The sequence below is a fragment of the Papaver somniferum genome, unplaced genomic scaffold (assembly GCF_003573695.1).
Source record: "Papaver somniferum cultivar HN1 unplaced genomic scaffold, ASM357369v1 unplaced-scaffold_131, whole genome shotgun sequence".
Taxonomy (NCBI): domain Eukaryota; kingdom Viridiplantae; phylum Streptophyta; class Magnoliopsida; order Ranunculales; family Papaveraceae; genus Papaver; species Papaver somniferum.
Window position 1 is genome coordinate 450,652 of NW_020622270.1, and position 12,147 is coordinate 462,798.

Consider the following 12,147-nt stretch of genomic DNA (forward strand, 5'->3'; position numbering starts at 1 on the left):
CACGACATATTTTAACATATTTTAACTTTTAACAGAACCTAACAAAAAAACTGCCACCAGAAATAGGTTTCAAAATGCCGGGCACATGTGCAAATGAACCGCCTTACTATATAAATTGGGACACTGATGGCCCTCAACCTGTCTAAAGTCACCTCCCTGCAAGAAAAAAGAGTGAAATAGAATTAGAAAAAGTTAAACGATATGAGAAACAAATTAAAAGAACTGACTATCAACGATAAGTTACGCTTGGTCGAAGAATGGTTCTGTGTTGCTACACTTCGATACAAATAGGGTCTAAGATCTCAATCAACGGATTCAGGGGAGCTAAAAACTACCAGTACTACTACAACTGTCTTTTAAGCCTCTATCTATTCAAGCAACATATGTAAGGACCCTTAAGCTCGTCAACGCTATTAGACTGGTCAAGAGACGTTTTACTCGATAATGACTCGATTAGTTTAACATGAACGTTAATTATTAGAAATTAATCTAACAACGATTTAGATACAAAACTAATATCATTAGATAGATCTCGAAAAGTTATGCGAAATGGACTACTGGCACGCGTCATTCGGACACTGCGTGAAGAACATTTATCAATTTGTTTTCGGAGGGTAAAATAGTAATTTTGGACACTGCACTTGTGGCTGCACGTGTCGAATAGAGCGGGTTTCTCAACAAGCTGGGCCGGCCTTATCTTCACCTCGAGAAGATTCCTTTTTTCTTCTTTCTTATTCTCTTTCTTCTTCTCTCTTTTTCTTCTTATCTGTTCTTCTTCAACAAGCTGCGATCAGTAGATGTTGTTGAGGATCATACAGTAGTCTAGGATGATGGTGATGATGTTCGTATTCGATTCCGAGTAGAAGAAGGAAGTAAATCAGTAAGAATAGAAATTAGGGTTTATCTGAGAAGATTTAGAAAGAGAAGCAGATGCTATTGATAAATGATTAGGAGTGGGTTTAGTTGATTTAGGAACTGGTGAAGTTAATTAGATGTTGGAGTTGTTCTAAAGTTGAATCGAGTATGAATTAAATAGTTAGGGTTTCTGCATGTTGTGTTGGAATTCGAATTCAGTAAGAATTAAGAAGATATAGACGGAGTTACAAGATGGGTTTGTTGATATGAAGAATTAGGTTGCTATTTTGGATTCGAATTTGAGAATTGGGGTTTGTTCTTGAGATGAAGAAATCTAGAAAAGGTTGATGAACCGGTTGAGACTGGGATGAGTTATGGTGGTGATGCTAACTCGAGTATTGACTCAACTCAGATGACGAAGCAAAGGTGAAATAAGGGTTCCAGCAGAATTGATTGGATGATTTAGCAATTCAAAGAATATGAATTATTGGGTAAGCCTCTAATTGTCTCAGTTTTAGTATTTTGATTTGAGTGTATATAATTATTAAGATTCTGTGGTTATGTTGTTGAACTGATAGATGTGGATTGCTAGAGTTGCAATTAATATAAATGGGGCTGTTAATATTAGTCTTCATAGGTGCAGGACTAGAAGAGTTGTAGTTGTTGGGAGTTGTGTTAAGTTACCGGGAGGAGGAACTGTATTTCAGAGAACTTTGGTGTTGGCAATGAAGAACTGGAGATGATGTTTGGGTTAAAGGTGAACGATGAAGTTAAGATTTGAGGTGAATATGGAATAGAATGGAAAGGATGGTTGTGTAAGTTTGGTATGGCAGAATTGTGGAAGTTCAGCGGATATGAAATGGGTTTGCTGTATTGGATATGATAGAGATGTTATGTGTTTTGAATCAAAGAAATTGAGTTGGAATTCAGGGTAAGTCTAGACAAGGGATTGAAGTATAAGTTTGAGTTGCAGTGGAGGTTATAGAATCGTTTGACAGTGCAGCTAGAGAAGTAATCTGGTGTTGGTTGTTGAGACAGAGATACTTGTGATAGTGTTGTACAGAGAATGGAACTGAAGTTGCAGGTTGATGTAACATCAGAAATTGGTTTGTAGTTGGAGTAAACCTGCAGTCTTAGTGATGCTGATTGTGTGTTTGAGAGTTACAGGCAGAGAAGGTGTAGCTGAGATGTAATTGTCGATGAAGTTGCAGGATTGAAATTGTAGGTGACTTGGTGTAACCGAATTAGAGCAAAAAATGTTATAAACTGAAGTTGTTGAGTTATGTTGTGTGAGTTGTGGAATGAGATGGAGATGAACATCTTTGAGATGACTGCAGAAAGATTGGAGCAGCTACTGCTTTTGCAGGTAGGCTAAGTTTGTTTTCGAAGTTCAATTATGAAGTTCAGTTAAATTTAATAAGTTATATTGTACTTTGAGTTTTAGATGATGTTTAGATTGAAATGAATTAGTAATGGAGTAGGAGTTGTAATTGTAATTGAGTTTAGGAGTGTTGCACAATGAATGTGCATTAGTATTCTTTGGCCTAAGCAATGGCTCTGGCCTGTGCAGAAGTTTTAGGCATGTTAATCATCCCAGTCAGTCTAGCTGACTTACCTGACTCAGGTCGTCTGACTGAGTTGAGTTAACTCAGTAAGCATTGATTCAACTCTTTGAGTTGACTTGTTGACCCTAGACATTGACCTGACTTTGGACGTTGACTGTTAGTTGACCTTTGACCAGATGTTGACCGTTAGCTGACTTAGATGGACCAGACCTTTTGTTAACGGGCCGGTTTCATGGGCCGGTCCGGAGTAAGCCCGCGAGTCATGGGCTTGGGCTTAGGATTAGTCTTTCTTAATTAGATGAATCGGACCCCTTAAGGTCCGATTTAGCTTTTGACTTCTTCTACAAAGTTGTAGATGTTCATGAGACTTAGCTAATGGATTATAGAAACCAACCTAATTGATTTAGTATCCTTAGATATGCTAAAGATAGACAATAAAAAGTAGTAGAACCATAAATGGACTTAAAACCATTAGTTAGACTTGTATGATTCTTATGTGAGCCATTTTGGCTAGACTCTTAGACCTCTTGTGCGATTAACAGTAAGTCTATTAACAACGATCGATTCAAAGGACGAACCAGTGGATCGTGGATCTCGAAGTCAGCGTGGTTTGTCATCAAAAGAGGTGGGAATACATTTGACTCTCTTGTAACCATTGATGTTTTCTTTTATAAAGATTTATGCTTAATAAACTCATGCATTGTCTGTCTGTGCATTCCATGCTTTGTTTAAATTGCATTATGATAATTCTGTGAATCTTTCCACGATTTGGAAAGGACCTGTACTTTTTTGTTGATAATATGAATTGTTATGGGAAATGAGAATGTGGTATATAGGATACGCTCCTTCATATTTATACCTACATGAATTCAGCTTTTATTGTTTAGAGTGGGTCATCATGGTCTTGGTGATATCAATAGCTATTAGGTGTGAATTGCCGGTTAGGAATTTACAACCATATTATACAATGTTTGAAGAAGGAGTTTGTCCATATACGTATTGTTTATTCTAGTGACTTGGTCACTATTTATTTTTTGGGAAAACATTATTGTTTATCAACTCTTGCATTTGATTACTTGAAAGTTAAGTGTTATTCCTGCGGGCACCCCTTTTAGGGATGATGTGCTCACCCATTCCCACTTTCAGTTTCAGAGACAGATCAGAGTTGCGCAACGAAAGCTTCGAGGAGTTGATTACGTTATTTAGATTACTTGCGCTGTGTTTATTTTGTGTTTATATTTATTTGTAAATCAACTTGCTATTGAATATGTATCATTTGAGAGAAGTTTTGTATATATATATATATATCAGAATGGGGCTAGTTTTGGGGTTAAGTTCTGTAGTAGATTTCTTATTGAATGCTTAAGTATATGATTTGGATTCTTAGTGCCTCTGTATTTAGTTAATCTTTTGAATTAGTCATCTGCTAGTTTTGGGGCGCTATAACATAGTCGCACTAGACCCAAGTCAGATAGACGTGGGTCTATACACTTCTTGAAACATATGAAGGAACCCTAGCCCAATCAACCGGGAGTCTTAAACTCCACCATGTTGATGGCTATTTGTCATCTAATTAATCAAACATCTAGCGGTTCAATTTCACTCTCCGATCTGGACACGTAAATGATAAAATTGCCAAGAAGGAAGGCTAGAAGTAATATATGAAATGATATGACTGGTAATACATGTAGTGGTACCTAACCTGAATGCATCTTCAAGCTCTTTATTTTTTGGATCCAGTTTCAAACCATCGAAAAAAAAGCATCTGCTGCACACTAAGCAAAGATTATAAATATATATATTTTTAAAAAGTTACGTAAATAATAAAAAAAAAGTACAGTAAATTAACATGCGAGGATAAATTGACGGATATGTACATTCACCAGTTTGAGTGCTACCCCTGTCCTATAAAAAGGCTTAGCAGTCTGGTCTTGCCAATAGCCGGCCCTCACCCTAAAGTAAGCAAAGCCTTGCTTGAGGCCACAAGACTAAAGAGGCCACAATTTCTTGTTTTTTTGTACTTTTAGTTTGGGCACGTGGATTGATCATGTGCAATGTATATTCACTATGTTTATCGGATCCAAGGAACAACGTAAGTTTTCTGAAATAATTACAGAAAGCTTCACATTCACATACAATTCAATTCATGCATCTCTCTTTAAGTTCTCAAGAAAGGTTTTGCTTAGTTGCTGTAAGATCTTGTTACTTCACTTCATACGATAATTTCTTCCTCTTGTTAAGCTTCCATAGAATTCGTTGAGTTCCACATGTATTAGTTATCGATAGTTTCTATTATTAGCAGAGCAGACTTTAAATAGGTGTAAGAAGATCATATTTTTCTACTCAACTGCCTCTTTCTCTGTATTAATTAATGGGTCTGCCTTTGGTTTCTTTAAAAGCACCGGAGGAGTTAGACAGGGTTGTCCTATGTCTCCACTGCTTTTTAATATTGCAATGGAAGGGTTTTCAAGGTATTTAGATAAAGCTGCAAATCTGTGCTTGGTTAATGGTTTCTCTATGGTGGAAGGTGAAATGATGGTGAACCATTTACATTATGCTGACGATACTATTCTGTTTGTGGATAATAAGAAGGATGAACTCTCAAATTTGTTTTCCATTCTTCACTGTTTTGAATTCATTGCAGGCCTTAAGGTTAATACTTCAAAAACTAGGCTTATTGCAGTTGGAGAAGTGCCATATTTAAAGGAGTGGGCAGATGATTTTGGTTGCAAGACTGATGCTTTGCCTTTCATGTACCTGGGAATGCCATTAGGGGCAAAACCAAATAGTAAAACTATTTGGAATCCTATCATTGAGAGGTTTGATGCTAGATTATCTTTCTGGAATCAGATTTCATTATCTAAAGGTGGTAAATTGGCTCTTCTTAAGCATATTCTTACTGCTCTTCCTTCATATTATTTTTCACTTTTCAAAGCTCCAATTTCTATCATTAATATTTTGGAAAAGAAAATGAGGAATTTTCTTTGGGAGGATAACAATTCTGGCAGTAAGAGCTCTCATTTAATCAATTGGAAGACGATTATGGCTACTAAAGAAAGAGGAGGGCTGGGAGTTATGAATCTTAGATTGATGAATCAAGCACTTTTGGCTAAGTGGAGCTGGAGATTTGGGGTGGAGAAGTCTCAACTTTGGTATAAACTTATGGTGGAAAAGTATGGTTCTGATTTCTCTTACTGGACTCCAAAAATTGTTAAATCTCCTCATGTGGTCTCATGTTGGGGAATGATTGTTGAGTGTAGTAATCTGGTAATGGAAAATTATTCTCTCAGAATACATTCAGGTACTCATATTTCTTTCTGGAATGATAGATGGCTGGGAGATTCATGTTTTATGGACTCTTTTGCAAATTTGTACAAACAGGAAAAGTTGCACAATGCTGGCGTTGCTGATCATATTACAGCAGATGGGTCTTGGAGGTTTGAGTTCAAGAGAATTCTTGAAGATGCAGAATCAACCTCTCTAGCTATTCTTTCGCAGATTATCGATTCTACACCACCTCGTCTTGATGATATTTCTGACAGCAGAAGATGGTCTTTGCACTCAAGTGGAGTTTTCTCAGTAAAAACTTTATATGCTAAGCTAAACAGTGATGCAGGCTTTGATAACTTCCCTCATAGTTTTGTCTGGATTACAGGTATTCACCTAAAGTTAATTTTTTATTTTGGTGTGCTGTACATGTAAAGTTGAATTCGAAAGATATGATGCAAAACAAGGGGATGGATATGCACAGTTCTAGCATTCTCTCTGGAGATAGTAATGAGTCACAAGATCACATTTTCATCCATTGTAAGGTGGGTCATAAGATTTGGTATTCTTTAACACCGGAGAATCAATGGGCATCGGTCTTCCCAGACTCGATGATTAACCTTGCTAGGACTTGGCAGAATATATAATCATCTGTCTACAAATGGTAAAAGTGTTTGGAAACTTATTCCAGCGGCTATTGTTTGGATTCTATGGAGGGAAAGAAACTGCCTCACTTTGAAGAGAATTAGAGCCTGTTTGGTACCATTTTCAAAAATAATTTTCTAAAACAGACCCCTGTTCATTGTTTTCATTTTCTAAAAGCTGTTTGGTATGACTGTTTGCGGAAACATATTTTCAAAAATTAGTTATAAGTTAAAATTAACATTTCAAAAAGTAGTTATAAGCTTTCACAAATATTTTACAGATAACGCTTATGCAACTCCTTAACCATAAGCAATTCCATAAATTCTTCTGAGTCTGACGATGAGTCACTTGATGAACTTGTATCACTGGATTCCATCTTAATACTGCACTCTTAATAAGGCTTTTTGGTACCTGAGAAGCAAGTACTAAATCAGTGAGAAAAAAAGACTTCATTCTACATGTAACCCAAACCCAAACAACAAAGACGACAACGACGAATTAGATGGAACAAAGTTATAAGATATTAAGATGTAATGTGCTTATCACCGCAAGCCCATCCACCCTCACCCCAAATATATGTTGAATATTTAGTAAAATAAACTTCTCATCAAGTAGGAGAAGCCTTATTAAGATATCGAGGAGCTTAATTAATCCTTATCTGGCTATCTACTTGAGCTGCTTGGAAAAACGGTTTTACAGATTTTAAGATCACCACTAGAAGAACTAAGGATTTGAAGTATATCCCCAATAAATAGTTGCACATAAGCAGAAGTTCAAGCCAACCAAATGGAGCAGCCTAAACTCACCAAAGCACAAATCCACTTCTCAAGCCACAAATACCGACATAAAGCACTGGATTTTTCCCTTAGCTTTATTTTTAGCTTTCTTAATACACTAAAGAGTGCCAACTGCAGTAAACTTACTAGCTAGGAAGCTGCCTATCTGTCTGTTACAGTAGCTCCTTCTCCGTGCAGTGTGGAAGAATTAAAACATCTACGAGTTTAACTTACTAGTTTATAAGTTTCCTTGGTTTAGCATTCATTTGTCTTATTTAAGCTAGTGTGGATTGTTAAGTTATGCATCATCTAATGATTGTTAAGCAAACTTAATTAAGCTATTATGGACTAACATACATTAGTTGTTCCACTCCAGCATATTACAGTTTGAGTAATTAAAATGGACAAATCTTCAGTTCTAGTAGTTAAAATGTAACCTTAAGCGCAAACAAATGCCGAGCACTACAAAGTGATGCAGTTACTAACCTGGTGAATTATTGGTCAGCATAAACCACAGCCGCAGAATAGATGCTAGCCAAAAATTCAAGTACTGGGTGTTGTACCCTACATGTCATGAACAAACCAGAAGCAACTTCAGTAAAATGTAAGCATAGAGTATTTGTTTTAGACTGCACTTACACAAATGATATCGCAGTAAAGTTTGATGATCATATTCGTTCTGAAATTGAAAAGAAATCATCTGTCTTTGATACCAAATCAATCAACACATCTGTTTCATACCTAAAAAATTGTTGCAAACCCTAGAATTTGATACCAAATGAATCAACCTATCTGTTTCAAATCATACACCCAATCAATCCAAAAAGAGATTTACTAATAGCCTTAGAGAAATCGAATGAAAATTATACCTGAAAGTGTTGGGATCCTAGTCCCACATTGGTTAGATGGGGCTTAATTGGTAGTTATAAGTTAATGGGTTCTCTCATCTAGTCAACCGGTTTTCGACTTGAGTTCTACCGATGGGCTTATGACGAGTTTAGGGTCGGTACCCTAACATTTGGTATCAGAGCCAACCACCACGACCCATGCCCGCTCACACTTAGATGGGGCTTAATTGATAGTTTATAAGTCATCAATGGGTTCCCTTATCTAGTCAACCGGTTTTCGAGTTGAGTTCTACCTATGGGCTTAGGACGAGTTTAGGATCGGTACCCTAACAGAAAGCTATGAAAAATCGCCTCTCCTTGATTTCACCCTTGAAAAAGGAAGTGAAAAATGAAAACAATAAATAGTTGTTTTCGTTTTCACTGTTTTCCAAAACAAAAAACAAGTACAAAATGTTTTCAAAAAAACTGATACCAAACGCGTTTTGGTAGCATTTTCTGTTTTCCCTGTTTTTGAAAACGGAAAACAGTTTTCGAAAATGATACCAAATAGGCTCTTATGTTTTCAAAACTGACGAAGACTTGTGATTAGATGTTAAAACTCTTGTGTTAACTTGGGATGCAAGTTTTGGCAACAGAGTTCATTTGAACTTCTCTTACAATGTGCGTAATTTGAGTTCTGTTTATCTGTAATTTTTCAGTTTTTTCCTTTTCCTTTTTAACTTTTTTAACTACCTCTGGTAGTTTTTGTAAATTCTTCTTCTATTAATAAATCTTTCTCTTCTGATAAAAAAAAACATACTTTAAATAGGTCCTTAAAAGTGTCAAGAAGTTGTTCAAGTCACCTGATAGTGTTTGAGTAGTTAATTTCTTTTCTTTCACATGGTTGGAGTCACCAAATCTCTCTCAATAATGACAAGGGGCCTATTATTATTTTTTTTGCATTAGGTCACACAAAATGCAGGACCTCGAAAGCAAGATCTCCTTTGTTTACATATACATAGCACATGCTCCTGTTGGACAGTACAGATGCATCGCCAGGCTTCATGTTGCGGGCCTGAAAAACAAATTACTTGAACGGGAAAAAGAAAAAACACAATTTATCAACTCATGTTCAAGAAGTCATCAAGTGTTCTGGATTAGTGGATTAACTGAAAGTCTGGTTCAGTTAATATAGGTTATAGGTTATACGAGGCATATAGAAGGTTATACAGGGTGGTAGCTTATCTCTTGAAGTTCATCAACAATCGCACAAATATCTACGTCCGCTTCAACCGTGAGAGGCTAAAAGGCCGTACATGAGAAGTAGACTGCAGGATGGCTCTGTCAGCAGTATACCATGTGCTGCTAACGACATTTAAGGTAATGTCCCCTTTCACCGCATTTTTCATGGAAGTTTCGTACCAGAACTTGCAAAGGTCCACCGTCCAAATCTAGAATCACTGTACTAAACTACGGTCTTCCAAAGAAGAATACTGTTTGGACATTTAAGGAAATGCAACCCCAGAGAGGTTTTTAAGATGTATTTTTGCATGTTTCTAGTACCACTGTTTTTTTTATGCATGCTAAGATTTTTTTTCTCTAACAGTATAACCTATTGATATCTTTTACTTGTTTTTTCTTTTTAACTTTTTTTTGCCTTTATTACTTTCCTCAGACGTAATAATTCAAATTTATTTCCTTTTGCTGTGAAAGCTACGACACCTATATAAAAGGAATGTGGGTTTCTAGTCTCGTGTTTATGGTTAAGCTATAGTCTTATTTGGGATTGTTTTTTTCTTCTATAAAAACACTTTGTAACCAACGACAAATTATTTTGGAAAAAACACGTTAGCTAAATATTTTTTAAAGTTTTTCCTCTGAAAACAATTTCGTAAGGCCAACCTTTAAAATCTACGCGAAAGTAGCTTGTGAACAAAGGTTCTTGATTGGAAACAATCAATTATATACAAAAACCATCCCTCTTATACTGGAGTGGGCCCTGCCCACCAAAAATGAGACCCTACTAACTTCGGAAGCGGGTCACCCTCCAGGGCGAGAGGCACAGGTTTCATGTGGTTTTTATGTTGTCCGTTAAAAAATAATCGCTTTTAAAAATATTAAAAGCAGAAGTTGTGGATGCACTCAATTAATTAATTCTTCCTTTATTTTAACCTTGTTATTATATTTCAATGGATAAAATTTATCTTTTAAGTATTTGTTTATGTAATACTAATCAAATATTTTATTTTTTGTATAAAAAATAATTATAATAGTATTTAGAGATTGAATTTATAATCAACATTATAAAAATAAATTATACATAAGAATTAATTTTAATACATCTAAAATAATATTCAAAATAAAAAATATATTTTTAAAAATAATATTTTAACCATATCCATTTTTATCATTAGCACGTTGTATCATAAGCGCCTCAACATAATAATTAACCGAACATAATTTATAATTAGGCGGCACCTCATAACTTTACAAATCATATTTCCCCCCCAATGTATTTACAGTTAGTATTATCCCATATGGTGTTTACCATGTTTGAAGTTGTGATTCAGGCGTTTGCAGCAGTTGTTATGATGCTTTTTGAAGCTATTGTGATCTCACAGATTATCAAGTTTTATTATCTGGGTTTTCTTCTCTGCCGATTCTTCTCAGTGACTCAGTGATAATATTTTTTGAATGATGTTGTAGTTATGAGGTTCAAACTCTCGGACTTGTGAAGATTAAATTTAAAGATTTAATAAAATTATATACAAAAATATTAACAAAGTCGGCGAGAGGTATGAGAAAACAACCAAGACACTGATTCCACTATTACACATGAATTAATGATGGTAAATAATCCAAAACTCTAATTATCTTTTAAGTCCTTTATATCTTAACTCACTAATAATCAAGCAAACTCTCAAACATCAATTGTATCCCTTAAGCATAGATTATCTAAACAAAGCATAACCTATCTAATTGAATCACAACTGATTAGGAAAATTACGCAAACAATTTAAAACTCTGCAAAAGCAGTGATTGAGTGAATTATAATTAAATATTAGCCGCTCATCATGTTGGAAACACGCTCAAAAATCATTATTATTTCTCAAAGGGTGTTTACAAATGATGAAAAGGGAGAAATAATTCAAAATCGGGTTTGTAACAATTATATTTGTTACAAACCAGAGAACTACGACCCTCGGCAAATAAGACTGTCCTGCGACAGTAAGAAATAAGACAGTCACTGTAACAAATAAGACTGTCGGGCGACAGTCGCTGAAACTGTAGCAAAATAAGACTGCTGTGTGTGTGTCTTATGTTCTTCGTGTTCTTGGTGCAGCAACAGCAACAACAGAAACCGAGTTGGGAAAACTCGAATTTCTTCTTCTCTGTCTCTCCTCAGCCCCCAGAGTCTCGACACCCCTTTTATGATACCTTGTGAATGTATTTCTATGTGATTGCGACATTGAATCCCCTCCATTAACTCCAAATAATCTTCATTTACTCGGGATATTTTCTTTCTTTTTTTATCAATGATTTTGATTTTTAGGCATCTGCAACTGGATTAAATTCCTTATAAATCTAATCCAATACACGTGCAGTACACGTATAGATTAAGGCTTCCAAACACGTGCAGTACACGATTAGATTCACCACAACTCGTGTAAGCTCATGTTTTTCCTCCAACTCCCTGTTTGGATTAAACCAAGTTATCCAGACAAATTTGATCGAAACAAACATCCATACTAGCTTTGTTAGGACACATCACAACTACCCATTAAGTTTCAGCCCTTTAGTCTACCCAGAACTCCTTCAAGAATTCATCGAAAGTTACACAGTAAGAATAAAATTTTCCCGCCAAACGAATTTTTGAAATGTTGAAGATGGTGTCCCCCTAACCAAACTGGTGGTGCGAATAGCAGGTGCCCAACTGAGGTGCCCCTTATCCAAATTGAGAGTGCCTTTAGTACTTTTCTCCGGGAGTCCAAATAGCACTTTTTGAGCAACTTTTTCCACACAAGTGTATTTCTCCAAAAACACCTACAAACACACAAAGCATCAAAATTAGTACAAAAATCGAGCACTAACAATAGAGACATTAAGTACAATTTAGACACAAAAATGTGTCTATCAAATACCCCAAAACTTATTGTTTGCTAGTCCTCGAGCAAAACTAAAAAATAAAACCGAGTCAATCTCGGGAGGGTT

At 35.8% G+C, this 12,147-nt stretch overlaps 1 long non-coding RNA gene across 1 annotated transcript; it reads left to right on the top strand.

Moving 5' to 3' along the window:
• The first annotated feature begins 537 nt into the window (after positions 1-537).
• LOC113332281 lies at positions 538-3,742 on the top strand. The gene is made up of 3 exons (XR_003351426.1): positions 538-2,221; positions 2,963-3,045; positions 3,567-3,742. It is a non-coding gene; the product is annotated as an uncharacterized LOC113332281 (long non-coding RNA).
• The last annotated feature ends 8,405 nt before the right edge of the window (positions 3,743-12,147 follow it).